Source organism: Mobula birostris, chromosome 13, assembly GCF_030028105.1.
Source record: "Mobula birostris isolate sMobBir1 chromosome 13, sMobBir1.hap1, whole genome shotgun sequence".
Classification (NCBI taxonomy): Eukaryota; Metazoa; Chordata; class Chondrichthyes; order Myliobatiformes; family Myliobatidae; genus Mobula; species Mobula birostris.
Window position 1 is genome coordinate 29,409,129 of NC_092382.1, and position 12,937 is coordinate 29,422,065.

The following is a 12,937-nucleotide window of genomic DNA, read 5'->3' on the forward strand; positions in this document are numbered from 1 at the left end:
TGAGTGAATCCCTTCCCACAGTCCGAGCAGGTGAACGGCCTCTCTCCAGTGTGAACCCTCTGATGTACTTTCAGTTGGGATGACAGAGTGAATCCCTTCCCACAGTCTGAGCAGGTGAACGGCCTCTCCCCAGTGTGAACTCGCTGATGAACTTTCAGATTGGATGACTGGGTAAATCCCCTCCCACAGTCTGAGCAGGTGAACGGCCTCTCTCCAGTGTGAACACGTTGGTGACTCTGTAGATGAGATGACTGAGCGAATCCCTTCCTACAGTCTGAGCAGGTGAACGGCCTCTCCCCAGTGTGAACTCGCTGGTGAGCCATTAGGTCAGATAACCGAGTGAAACCTTCCCCACAAATTCAGCAGATGACCAGCCTCTGCTCGATGTGAACTGACCGGTGTGTCCACAGGTTGGCAGACTGACTCAATCCCTTCTCACACACAGAACAGGTGAATGGCCTTGTCCCAGTGTGAGCTTGCTGATGTACCTAAAGTTGAGATGATCGAGTGAATCCCTCCCCACAGTCTGAGCAGGAAGGATGATCGAGTGAATCCCTTGCTCCACTTCTTAAATATCTGGACAGAGACAGCAAAACTGTCGTGTTGTGTTCGAGATTCCCGTAGACAAATTCCTTGCCATTTTTAACCCGTAAAAAGATTTACAAAATCCATCAATGGGTGTAGGACAACATTTCAGATGAGATCACTTTAGTTGCCAAGGTGTGATCTGGTATCACACTGTTGCAGTGTAGTTCCTCCCAAGTTGGAGAGAGAAATCATCTTCTAACTGGGCACAGTGCTGGTATCTGGAATGACCATCAAATTCTCTGATGCTCTTCCTGTCTCTCTAAGAATGGGGCATTTCTGCCATCTCCAATCTGTGACCTGGCTCAGTTTGACTCTCTCTATTGGTATTATTCCCTGTTCCCACTGAGCTGCATGGGTTCCTGGCCCCACAGTAACTGAAACACTCTCACACAAATAGCCTTGGTTAACATGCAGCTGGGATTTTCTTGTATGTACTGTTAATTTAAAGTGCCACAGTTTTAACGCCATGTAAATATCTCCAACTCAGATGTATGGTTGGTCTGCTCAGCTGTTAGAAGGAATTAGAGTAAACATTAGTATTATTTCATGTTCTTGACACAGAGTCATAGTAAATTACAACAGGCCCTTTGGCCCATCTAGTTGGTGCTGAGGCTTTTCAACTCCCTACTCCCGTACCCCTAACATGCAGGTACCTATACAAACATCTTAAATGTTGAAATTCAGCTCACATGCACCACTTGTGCTCATTCCACACCCGGATGACCATCTGTGTGAAGAAATTTCCCCTCATGTTCCCCCTAATGTTTCACCTTTCACACTTAATCCACGGCCTCTGGTTGTCGTCCCACCCAATCTCAGTGGTAAAAGCCAGCTTGCATTTACCTCACCAATAACCCTCAAAATAGTGGTATACCTCCATCAAATCTCCACTCAATCTTCTATGTTCCAAGGAATAAAGTCCTGACCTGTTCAATCTTTCCTAATAACCCAAGTCCTCCAGACCTGGCAACATCCTTGTGAATTTTCTCTAAACTCTTTCAACCTCTTTTACATCTTTCCAGTAGGTAGGTGATAAAACTGCACACAACACTCCAAATCAGGCCTCACCAATGTCTTGTACAATGTCAACAAAATATCCATCTCCTGTACTCAGTACTTTGGTTCATGAAGGCCAATATGCTAAAATCTTTCCTTCTGTCCCTATTTAACTGTGACACCACTTTCAGTGAATTATGGACATGTATTCCCAGATCCCTTTCTTCTGCAGTGCTCCTCAGTGCCCTAACATTCACTGTGTAAGACCCAGGTCCTATCAAAATGCAACACCTCGCACTTGTCTCCATTAAATTCCATCTTGCATTTCTCCAGCTGGTCCAGATCAGACTGCAAGACATTATATTCTTCCTCACTGTCCACTACACCCCCAATCTTAGTGTCAGCCAGAAATCTGCTGATACAGTTAACCACACTATCATCCAGATTACTGATCTAGATGACAAACCACAACAGATCCAGCACCGATCCCTGTGGCACACCACTAGTCATAGGCCTCCAGTCAAAGAGGCAACCATCTGCTACCACACTCTGGCTTCTCCCAAAGACAGTGTCTCATCCAGTATGCTGCCTATCCTCAACCAATCTACATCTATCCAAATACTTGTATATCCATTTCCTGCAGACACATTCCAATAACTTTCCCACTACTGATGTCAGGCTCACCAACGTATAAATTCCTAGTTTATTTTTAGAGCCTTTCTTGAACAGCGGAGCATCATTGGCTGTCCTCCAATCCTCCAATCCATCACCTGTCACTAAGGACGATTTAAATATCTGTGCTTGGGCCCCGACAATTTCTGCACTTGTCTGCCGCAGGGTCCCAGGGAACAACTTGTCAGGCCCTGGGGATTGATCCACACTAATTTGCCTTAAGACAGCAAGCACCTCCACCTCTGTAATCTGTACAGGGTCCATGAAGTTGATGCTGCTTTGCCTCACTTCTATAGACTCTGTGTCCATCTCCAGAGTAAATACAGATGCAAAAAAAAATCTCTCCCATCTATTTTGTCTCCTCATGTGGATTACCATTCTGATCTTGCAGAGGATTAATTTTTTCCCTTGCAATCTTTTCGCACTTAACACACCTGCAGAATCCTTGAGGATTCTCCTTCACCTTGTCTGCTGGGCAACCTCATGCCTTCTTTTATTTCTTTCATAAGTGTTCACTTGAATTTCCTGTATTTCATAGTGTCATGTGTGACGCCAAGCAGAGGTACCGGATGGATGATGCTAATGAGAGAGATAAGAAAGACAATGGAGAAACATTCGAAATGCTAATAAGAGAGAAGAGAGGAATTAACAGGAAAAAAACACAATTCAGATATTGACAGACCAGTTGCTTTGAACCTGAACTGTTTGAAGTTTGATAGACAGGTGATACCCCAGCAGGGGGATAAAAGGAACAGGTTTGCTAAGGCATGACACACCATGAAACCCTGGAAAGAGCAGTGTGCCCCCACAAGTTGGTGAGTGTTTGGAGGGCCGGTTCACGGGAACTGACCAGAGGCTCACAGGGTGTAAAGGTACGATAGGTGGGAACCTGGGGTGTGTGTCCACCCTTGCCTGGGTGCCGGGTTCACCACGGAAGAATGATCATATCCGGAATGGAGGGGTCACAGTCGGTGACCACAGTGGGATTAGAAGACATCAAAAGGTCTGCCCGAAACCAACTGCGAGACATCAAAAGGTCTGCCTGAAACCAAATTGCATCTCTCTCTCTCTCCAACGGTACTGCGAACTGCACTAAACTGAACTGAACTCTGCTTCACTTAAGACTGATCATTTTACCCCTAGACTGCGATAGAACTTGTTTGATTCCTATTACCCTAGTTCTGTGTATATGCGTGTATTATCATTGCTAACCTGTTGCATTTATATCCTTACGATTAGTGTACTGTATTACTTATTTCTTTAATAAAACTTTATTAGTTCCTAGTAATCCAGACTCCAACGAGTGTTCCATTTCTGCTGGTTTGGCAACCCAGTTACGGGGTACGTAACAATAAGTACCCCATTTGTTCCTATCTGCCTGTACCTGGTATGCGCCTCCTTTTTATTGATCTGGGAGAGGAAAGCCAAAGGGGTGATAGAGCTGCATGGTGGATGTGGGGGTAAGGGAGGGTTAAACTAAAGTTGCAGACGGAATGGGAGCCTGAATAATAGAGCAGATTGTGGAAAGGATGGAAAGCCAGGAATGAAAACGTTGAGCATGGTGCAGTGAATATGCTGAGCCCTGTATATTTCAATACAAAGAGCAGTGTAGGAAAGGCGGATGTGTTCAGGGCATGGATCAACACCTGGAATTTAGATACTAGGATCAGGCAAAGGTGTGCTTGATAAATTGAGGCCTTCAAACAAAATTTTGTAAGTACAAAGTGGGTATGTGCTTTTCAGAATAAAAGGTAAAGATAGAAACTGTATCTCTTGGTTTTCAAGAGATATTGAGAACCTGGTGAAGCACAAAATGGAGTTGCATAACAGGGATAGGCAGGTAGGTTTTTATGGAGTATAAGAAATGCAAGAGAACACATAAGAAATAACTCAGGATGGCTAAAAGAAAGCATGAGATTGCCCTCGCAGAAAAAATGAAGGATGATCTTCAGGGATTCTGGAGATAGATTAAAAGCAAAAGGATTGTAAGGCACAAAGTTGGTCCTCTGGAAGACCGGAATGGCAATCCACGTGTGGAACCAAAGCAGATGGGGGAGATCTTAAATATTTTTTTCCATGTCATTTACTCTGGAGATGGACACAGTATCAATGAGAGTGTGGAAAAGCGGCATTAAAATCGTGGGTCCTGTACAGATTAAAGAAGAGGAGATGTTTGCTATCCTGAGGCAGATTAGGGTGGATAAATCTCCGGGGCATAACAAGGTGCTCCCTCGGACCCTACGGGAGGCAAGTGCAGAAATTGTCGGGGCCCTGGCAGAGATAATTAAATCATCCTTAGCGACGGGGGATTATCAGAGGATTGTAGGATAGCCAAAGTTATTTCGCTGTTCAACATAGAGCATAGAAATCTACAGCATATTCCAGGCCATTCAGCCCACAATGTTGTGCCAACCATGAAACTTACTCTAGAAACTGCCTGGAATTTCCCTTAGCGCATAAAACTCTATTTTTTCTAAGCTCCATGTACCTATCTAAAAGACCCTATTGTATCTGCCTTGACCACCTCTGCTGGCAGTGCATTCCACACACCCATCACTCTCTGTGTAAAAAACTTACCCCTGCCATCCCCTCAGTACCTATTTCCAAGCAGCTTAAAGCTACGCCCCTCATGTTGGCCATTTCAGCCCTGGGGAACAACCTCCGGCTATCCACACGATCAATGCCCCTCATCATCTCATCCATCTAAAAAAGGCTCCAAGCATTAACACGGAAATTATACATTGCTTTGAGGATTTGTTAGAAGTATACAAAATTATGGGAGTATAGATGGGGTAAATGCAAGCAGCTTTTTCCACTGATGTTGGGCGGGACGACAACCAGAGGTCATGGGTAAGTGACTTCCCCATTTATACAGCACAATACAGGCCCTTCGGCCCACAATGCTGTGTCAAACATTACTTATTTTAGAAATTCCCTAGAGTTCCCCATAGCTCTGTAGTTTTCTACGCGCCATGTACCTATCCAGGAGCCCCTTAAAAGAACCTAACGTATGCGGCTTCATCACAGTTACCGGCAGCCCATTCCACGCACTCACCACTCTGTGTAAGTAACTTACCCCTTGTGGTGATATCACGTGTCAGGACGTGACTGGACAGAGTTCTGAGCATGCGCAGAAATGAAGAATGATAGAAAAGCATGGCAGTGTAAAACGTGGTTTTGTTGCTGTTAAATAAAAGTTCAATTCTGCCAGAATATGGTTTGTTATTAGTAACCCACGGTACGTGTAAAGAACACAACACCCCTGACATCTCCTTCGTACCTACTTCCAAGCACCTTAAAACTGTGCCCTCTCTGCAGATTTTCTCTTGTTTGTGATTGGAGGTAGAACAAAGGTGATTTTCTCAACTGGTGATGTAAAAGATTTTGTTCCCTTTCTCTGAGTTCCCAATCCTTGCATTTAGACAGCTGGAGCTCAGCTCTGTCTGAGAGATCCATCGGTTCCCATTCCCTCATCAGCCGGAAGCTCCCCAGGGCCCGTGTATGGATCGTGGGACTGAGAGAGAGGGAAGAGAGCAGGACTGTCCCGAGATTGCAGGTCACGGTGTCCGGAGATCACAGTAACTATCCTAACTACCTCCACCAAGAGTTTCTAAAGTGGTCTTCCTGTTGTTGTGGGGGTGGCAACAAGAGTCTTCTGCAATGGCTGTTTACCCGCATTCCCCTTCCTGACTCTCACCCTGTTTCCTGTGTCCTGCACCTTGGGTGTAACTCACCTCTCTTCATGTCATATCTATCACCCCCTCCGACTCCTGGATGATCCAGAATTCATCCATTTCAGGTTCCAACTCCTTAAAGTGCAAGGTTACAAGCTGCAGCTGGATGCACATCTTGTAGGTGAGGGCATCAGGGAGGTGTAAAAAATGTGGAAAAATCTTGTGCTGTGCAATTTTTTGCCCGGTGACAACGTGTGGGCACTAAATTTTATATTTTGAGCTATTCATTTTAACAGCTAGCAATCACTGTCAATAAAAACTTTGATGTCCTCTAGGTTTGATCGAATTCATCTGCACTCTCACATAACCTATGTAGCAGGCCCGTAGCGGGTAATGAAGTATTTTCTCACCACAGCTTTTGCACATTGTCCATATGTGATTCTCTTGCTAAATGATGCTTGAAAAAGTCAGATTTCCAAATATCACTCCATTTCTTCCCACTTGCAAATTCTCCAGCAACTTTTGCATCACCACAATACACACAGGTAACACCAGTTTCTGTATTGTACATAAATATTTCCCCTGAACCCTCCCCCAGGTGACTGACAGTGGTGAACTCAGTGATGGCAATGCCAATGAATATGAAGGGAAGGGCAGTAGTCTGTCTCATTGGAGTCTGGCACATTTGTGATGTGAAGCTACTTGTTGCCCAGGACAAAGGTGTTTGATATCATTATGTACCCAGAGAGAGTGGGACAAAACATGTTCTCACGGGTAGAAAGTCCAGAACAAGAGGGGGTGGAACAAGCAACAGACACAAAATGCTGGGGGAACTCAGCAGGCCAGGCAGCATCTATGGAAAAGAGTACTAATGCTGAGTTCCTCCAGCAATTTGTGTCTGTTGCTCGGATTTCCAGCATCTGCAGATTTTCTCTTGTTTGTGACTGGAGGCAGAACAAAGGTGATTTTCACAACAGCTGATGTAAAAGATTTTGTTCCCTTTCTCCGGGTTCCCGATCCTTGCATTTAGACAGCTGGAGCTCAGCTCTGTCTGAGAGACCCATCGGTTCCCATTCCCTCATCAGCCGGAAGCTCCCCGGGGCCCGTGTACGGATGGTGGGGCTGAGAGAGAGGGAAGAGAGCAGGACTGTCCCGGGATTGCGGGTCACGGAGTCCGGAGTCACAGCAACTACCCGAAGTCGGTGTTGAAAACGCCGCCCGGTGAGACCCCCAACCCGGAGATCCCTTCTCACCTCAACCGATCATCCGGGGCCTTTTGTGCCCCGCGCGCTGGTGAGCTCGAGCTTGGTCGGTTTAACGGCTGGGAAACTAATCACGTGACCAGCTCCCCCCACCACTGTCAACTGTGGGTTCACGCGCTGCGCTATTCCCATTGCTGGGAAGCGATGTCAATCACAGCTTCCAACCAATAGCGAAGGCGGACCAGCCGAGAGGGCGTTACCCCCGCTGACACCGTCTCCCGAACTTTCCGTCAGGGCGGGGCAACCGTCAAAGTAAATGTCCGCTTTCTGATTTATTTCCATTTCCCTCCGAGGGAAGTTGGGGCGTTTGTGAAGCGTCTCCTGCGGCCGGAGTCTGATGTGTCGCTGAGAGGTAGGAGGAGACCGCTCGGCCCGTCGGTTTGATGCTGGTTCCCCGGGGAGGGAGAGGATGAAGACGGGGAGAGAGGGGGCGGACAGGATGTTTGTCCCGGTGGGGACAGGAGGGGCTCATCTGTGGAAATGTCTGAGCCCACGGTGGTGGCGATTCACCACATTGGGGGGCAAACACCGGCAGACTGTTGCCCTGCAAGCGGGGCCGATGGTCCGGGCAAAGTGACAATTATTTGTGTTTTGTTGAGACTGTACCGGGAATATGGTGTAAAATCCCGCTCCCCACACTAACACGGGTCACACAGACCAAAGAACAAACTGCCGGAGGAACTCAGTGGGTCGGGCAGCATCTGTGGAGGGAAATGGACCGTCAACATTTCGGGCCGAGACCCTCCCTCTGGACTGAGAGTGGACGGGAAATAGTCCGAGAAAAGAGGTGAGGGGTGGGGATGGGGCAAGAGCTGGGGAGTGAGAGGTGGATCCAGGTGAGGGGGAGGTGGGAAGGTGGAAATAGTGACGGGGTGGGAGGTGAGTGGTTGGGGCAACACGGGGCTGCAGGAGATGGAAATTAATTCCATAGAGGATTAACAAAGAGGTTGGAGAGTATTTGTTATGGAGAGGGCAATGAAGATTCACCAGACTGATCCCTGGAGTGGTGGGTCATCATATGAAGAAAGATCAAATGTGATAACCCTTTCATTTAGAGAATCGAGGACTGAGAGGTGAACACATTGAAATGCACAACATCATTACTGGCTGAACCAGGGATCCCAGTCTCTGAAAAAGGGGGTGGACTGTCCGGGACTGAGATGAGGGGAAATGTCTCCACTCCGAGGGTGGTGAATGTCTGTAAATCCCCACCACAGAGGGTGGTGAAGACTCGGTGATCGTCCTCACATAAAACAGAGGCTGGCAGATGTGTGGAGACCGGAGGGATCGAGGAAATGAGGATCGGGCAGAAACATGTGGCTGAGATGGGAGAGCAGCCGTCAGCTTGTTGGTGGTTGGAGGGGCTGAATGGCCACCTCCTGCTGTTTCTCACTTGATGTTTCAGTGTTCCTGTCCAGTGAGGCTGGAGGAATGTGAATAGTAATTAGTGTTCATACACATGGAGGGGTTTAAATGAAACCTGCACATTTCCTGTTTGGGTCTGAATTGAGTGATTAGATCAGACCGGACGCAGCTTTGTCATTGTGCCGACTCCAGATACAAAGCCAATGAAACGCAGTTGGCATCTGGACTCGGGGGGTGGGGTGGGGGTCGGGACCGTCACGTGACGGCTCTGCCCATTTACCTGGCCGGAAACACGTCACCTGCCAATCAAGGTTTGACCCCGCCTCGCCCATCAATGCACACCTCACCATTGGCCTCGTTAATTAGCCTTGTACTTGGCCTCGGGTAATTGGCCTTTGTAATCAGTTTAACCCTGCTGGCACCGAGCCATTGGCTTCCCTGTGAATCACCTGGGCTGGACCTTCCAGACCTATAAAGCAGCCCACGTGTGCATGACCCTTTCTCTTTTGTGCTACCTCCGAGGGACCACCGTGCTGTCCGTGAGTTGTGCTTTGAATAGGGTTGGGAGTGTGGATATTGTCCCTACGCAGAAGAGCCGCGCCTGCACAAAGTCAAGGGTGGTTGTATACTTTGTCCCCACGCGATTTAATGTGATTTATTGCTGATCCGACTACTGTAAGTTGTGCGCGTGTTGCTTCCGTTGCCATTTTCCCCCGTTTGCTTTCTGTAAATAAAATCCTTCACTACCCAGACTGTGAGCCCAGAGCCCTTGACTTTGAGACCTGCAGAATCTGTTTCCTCACTGGCGCTGCGTGGGGAAAGTGTTCTGGAACAGGGGCAAAATGGCCAGTACAGGCACCGAGCGTAGGATTCCCGGCTGGACCGACGAGAGAGGGATTTGAGGCCTGGCGGACCACGGTAAACCGGTGGACTGGCCCGAGCAGTTGGACCCACGTTGCGAGCACCTGGCCGCGGGGCTGCTCCGGCTGTGGGATGAGGGGGGCCCCAACATGAACCTCTCTGATCAAGAGGCGAGCGCCCCGGGGAGCCTGTCTGATCAACAACGCCCCACGGGCGCCGCAGCCGAAGATCCGGGTAGGCTCTACCCTGTGGGATCGGGTGGTGACCGCTGTGAGGGTCCGATACCCCACCCTCCTGGAGTGGGATCTACACTGGCGCCCGCAATGGGGTACGGTCAGTCAGGGCACCCGGGTTGTTAGAGAGTGGGCGCTGGTCAACGGCATCTACCAGGGAGCCTGCGACCGTAATTTTTTATAAAACACCCGGGTGACCGGTACCGTCGCAGGATACCTGGTCACCACCGCGCACCCCGATATAGTCAGTGATCCTGCCCCTCATGACACCAGCTAACGGGAGGACCGTGCGGGATGGTATCACCCTCCTTGAATAGATGCAGTGGGGGCAGAGGCAAGGGCTGGAGACAAGCCCTCCCCGTTTTACGCGCAGGCAGCTGTACATGGACATGGATCCCCAACCCTGACCTCTGCACCCTGTGGAAGGAGCTTTGTGGCGGTGGGGTGGTGGGCAACTGGGCGATTGCACTCATTCTCGTTATTTATCATCGCTGTGTGTATATTATGTTGTCTGCCAAATTTTTAAGAGCACGTCTGTCTTTCTTTAGTTCTGTATAGTCAGATATAGCGTTCACCTTATAAATAGAGTAAGATGTATCCCTTTCCTTTTCACTGCGGGAACGCCTGGCGAGTGGCGAGGCTGCCGAGGGGTGGACTGTGCTGACTGTCACGTGACAGCACTGCCCACGCCTGGTCAGAAGACACGCCCCCTGCCAATCAAGGATTGACCCCTCCTCGCCCATCACTGCACACCTAACCACCGGCCTTGTAATCAGCTTAACCCTGCCGGCACCGAGCCGTTAGCGTTCCTGTGAATTACCTGGGCCGGGCACTTCAGCCTTCCTGCATGAAAAGGGCTGGACGCTCTCTTTGCCATTTCCGAGGGACCACTCTGCTTCATTCCAGGCTGAGAACCGTGGAACAGCGCTGGAGGAAATTGTTGGTAAGCTGTGCATTGAATAGGGTTGGTGATTGTCCCTGATAGCATTGAGCCGTGCCTGTACAGTGAAGGGGCTCGGGCATCGTATTGACTTTTCCCTTGGATGTGTGTGTGTGTACTTTATTCCCACGTTCGTTATTAATCGTCTGCGTGTGTTTTCCTGCCGACCTGACTTTATCCACGACTGCTGTAAATTGTGTGCGTGCTGTTTCTGTTGCCATTTTCCCATGGTTGCCTTGGAGCTGCTGTGTCCCCTCATTAAAAACAAATGTAGCCTGCGAAAAGTACGGGGCAGAAACAGGAAGCATGGAGACAACCGGATTCTATTTTTCAGTTGTTGTTAGTTTCCCCGAGGGGAGGTGCACCGTTCCCGGAGGCACTACAATACCGGGTCGATGCGCTGAGTGGACGGAGCAAGCCCCTATTCCATCTCCCTGTTCCAAAAATCAATTTAATATATGGTCCCCAGATAAGGGACGTATCAGATATTAAACTGATAAGAACAGATACTACACTTGATCTTAGCCAAAAGGCCGAGAAACGATACCACAAATGTCCGGACCCTTTCGGATCTTGCTAGTCTTCCCTCTATTAAGTTGGACCGACTGTCTACAGGACACCGATTTATCCTACGTCTCTTCAACTTTTGAAGTAGGTTTGGTGTAATTTCGCTCAGTCTTTGACATAAGTTGTATTTTTCTCCCTTGTCGCGAAATCTCTTTCGGAATACAGCTGATCATGTAAAATAGCGGATATTCCGCCAACCAAATGAGAGAGGCGGCCCTGGTTTGTATGCAAACTCCTCCTCCTCAGCTGTTCTGCCCGCCCTCTAGCGTCTGATGTCATTACAAGCGTGATGACGTTTACGGAAGGCGTTGCAGCGAGAGAAGCGAAGTTTGGCGAGCCTGGCGGGGCAGGTGATTGGGGAGGGGTCCTCTGGAAACGGGAGGAGGGTGGCTAGGAACATCGGGTGGAAGCGATGGCTGGGGATTGCGAAGAAGGAGAGGGTTGTAAATGGGGTAAGTGAGGTCGTTTGATGGGGGACGATGGGTAGTTGAGTTGGTCGGGGAGAGGGACGGGATAGAGTCGGATGAAAGGGAGGGGGTAGGGTTGCAACTCGGACAATATTTAAGTGTGAGCTGGCATGTGGCAAATAACGGCATTGCAGTCAATGGATTATTTCCACAGAAAATAATCTAACCGTCCGGCTGGACTTCATTGGTAAAGAAAACTTGTTGACCAGAACTGGTTCCATTAACAAATCGGCGATAATCGGGAGAATGTGGGTATACTACTTTCCTGACATCCGAAGGCCTTTCTGCCGTATCCCACCAGCCAAATACCGGAAGTAATTATGAACATTCCGTATTTGCCTAAGTTTGTCCAGCTCCATCCAGCATTTAACAACATTCTCCAACCTATGGCTTGTATCACTTACTACGTCTCCAAGGAGGAAAAAAAAAGGTGGAAATCTGGGGAAAAGAGGCATAAAATGCCAAAAAGGATTTGGTGGTAATGCAGCATTCTGTAAAGAAGCAGTTAATGATTCAGATGTGATTCTTAATCATGGCAGTGATCTTTCATCAGTTCTAAGAACCATTAACCTGACACATTTGCTCTATTTCTCTGCAAAATGCTGACTGAAGTGGCAAGTATTCCCAGCACCTATTTTATTTCAAAAGATTGCCATTCCGTCGTTATATTATTCTCCCAGTTCCTTTCGTCCATCCCTGGGGAGCAATTTTTTTTTTTGCAGGACCAGCCACAGATTAGCGTTTCAATAACCCTATGCAGTGAACTCTATTCGTTCAACACTATTGGTGTGATAGAAGAATACTAAGTTGTAGATTACAGAATGTTAAATAACCAGCACTGTAACATTCTGACTTCTTTGCCTTTCTCCCGCTGTGGTTTGGGAACTTTAAAGCTTGGCTGTTTGCAAGGCTGAAGTTTCTCAAATTTATTTTAATCATTTTCTTTTAAATGGTAGTGTAGCTGTGATTGAACAGGGAGATTGCTCTTCAGTGCCAGGGCACATCTCCTGGGCAGAATGTACTAGCCACAGGTCTTTATGATGCATGTTCTACGGGTCTATGGTGGCCAGTGCTATCATGTTTGCTGTTGTGTTCTGAGGCAGCAGGCTGAGGGTAGCAGACACCGACAGAATCAACAACCCCAGCATCTGCAGATTATTTTGTGTGAACAGAATCAACAAACTCATTCTTAAGGCCAGTGATGTTGTGGGGATGGAACTGGACTCTCTGACGGTGGTGTCTGAAGAGAGGATACTGTCCAAGTTGCATGCTATCTTGGACAATGTCTCCCATCCACTACATGATGTACTGG

At 48.2% G+C, this 12,937-nt stretch overlaps 1 non-coding gene across 1 annotated transcript; it reads right to left on the reverse strand.

Moving 5' to 3' along the window:
• Nucleotides 1-10,945: 10,945 nt before the first annotated feature.
• Nucleotides 10,946-11,136, reverse strand: LOC140208830 (U2 spliceosomal RNA). Its single transcript, XR_011888946.1, has one exon. It is a non-coding gene; the product is annotated as a U2 spliceosomal RNA (small nuclear RNA).
• Between the last annotated feature and the right edge of the window lie 1,801 nt (nt 11,137-12,937).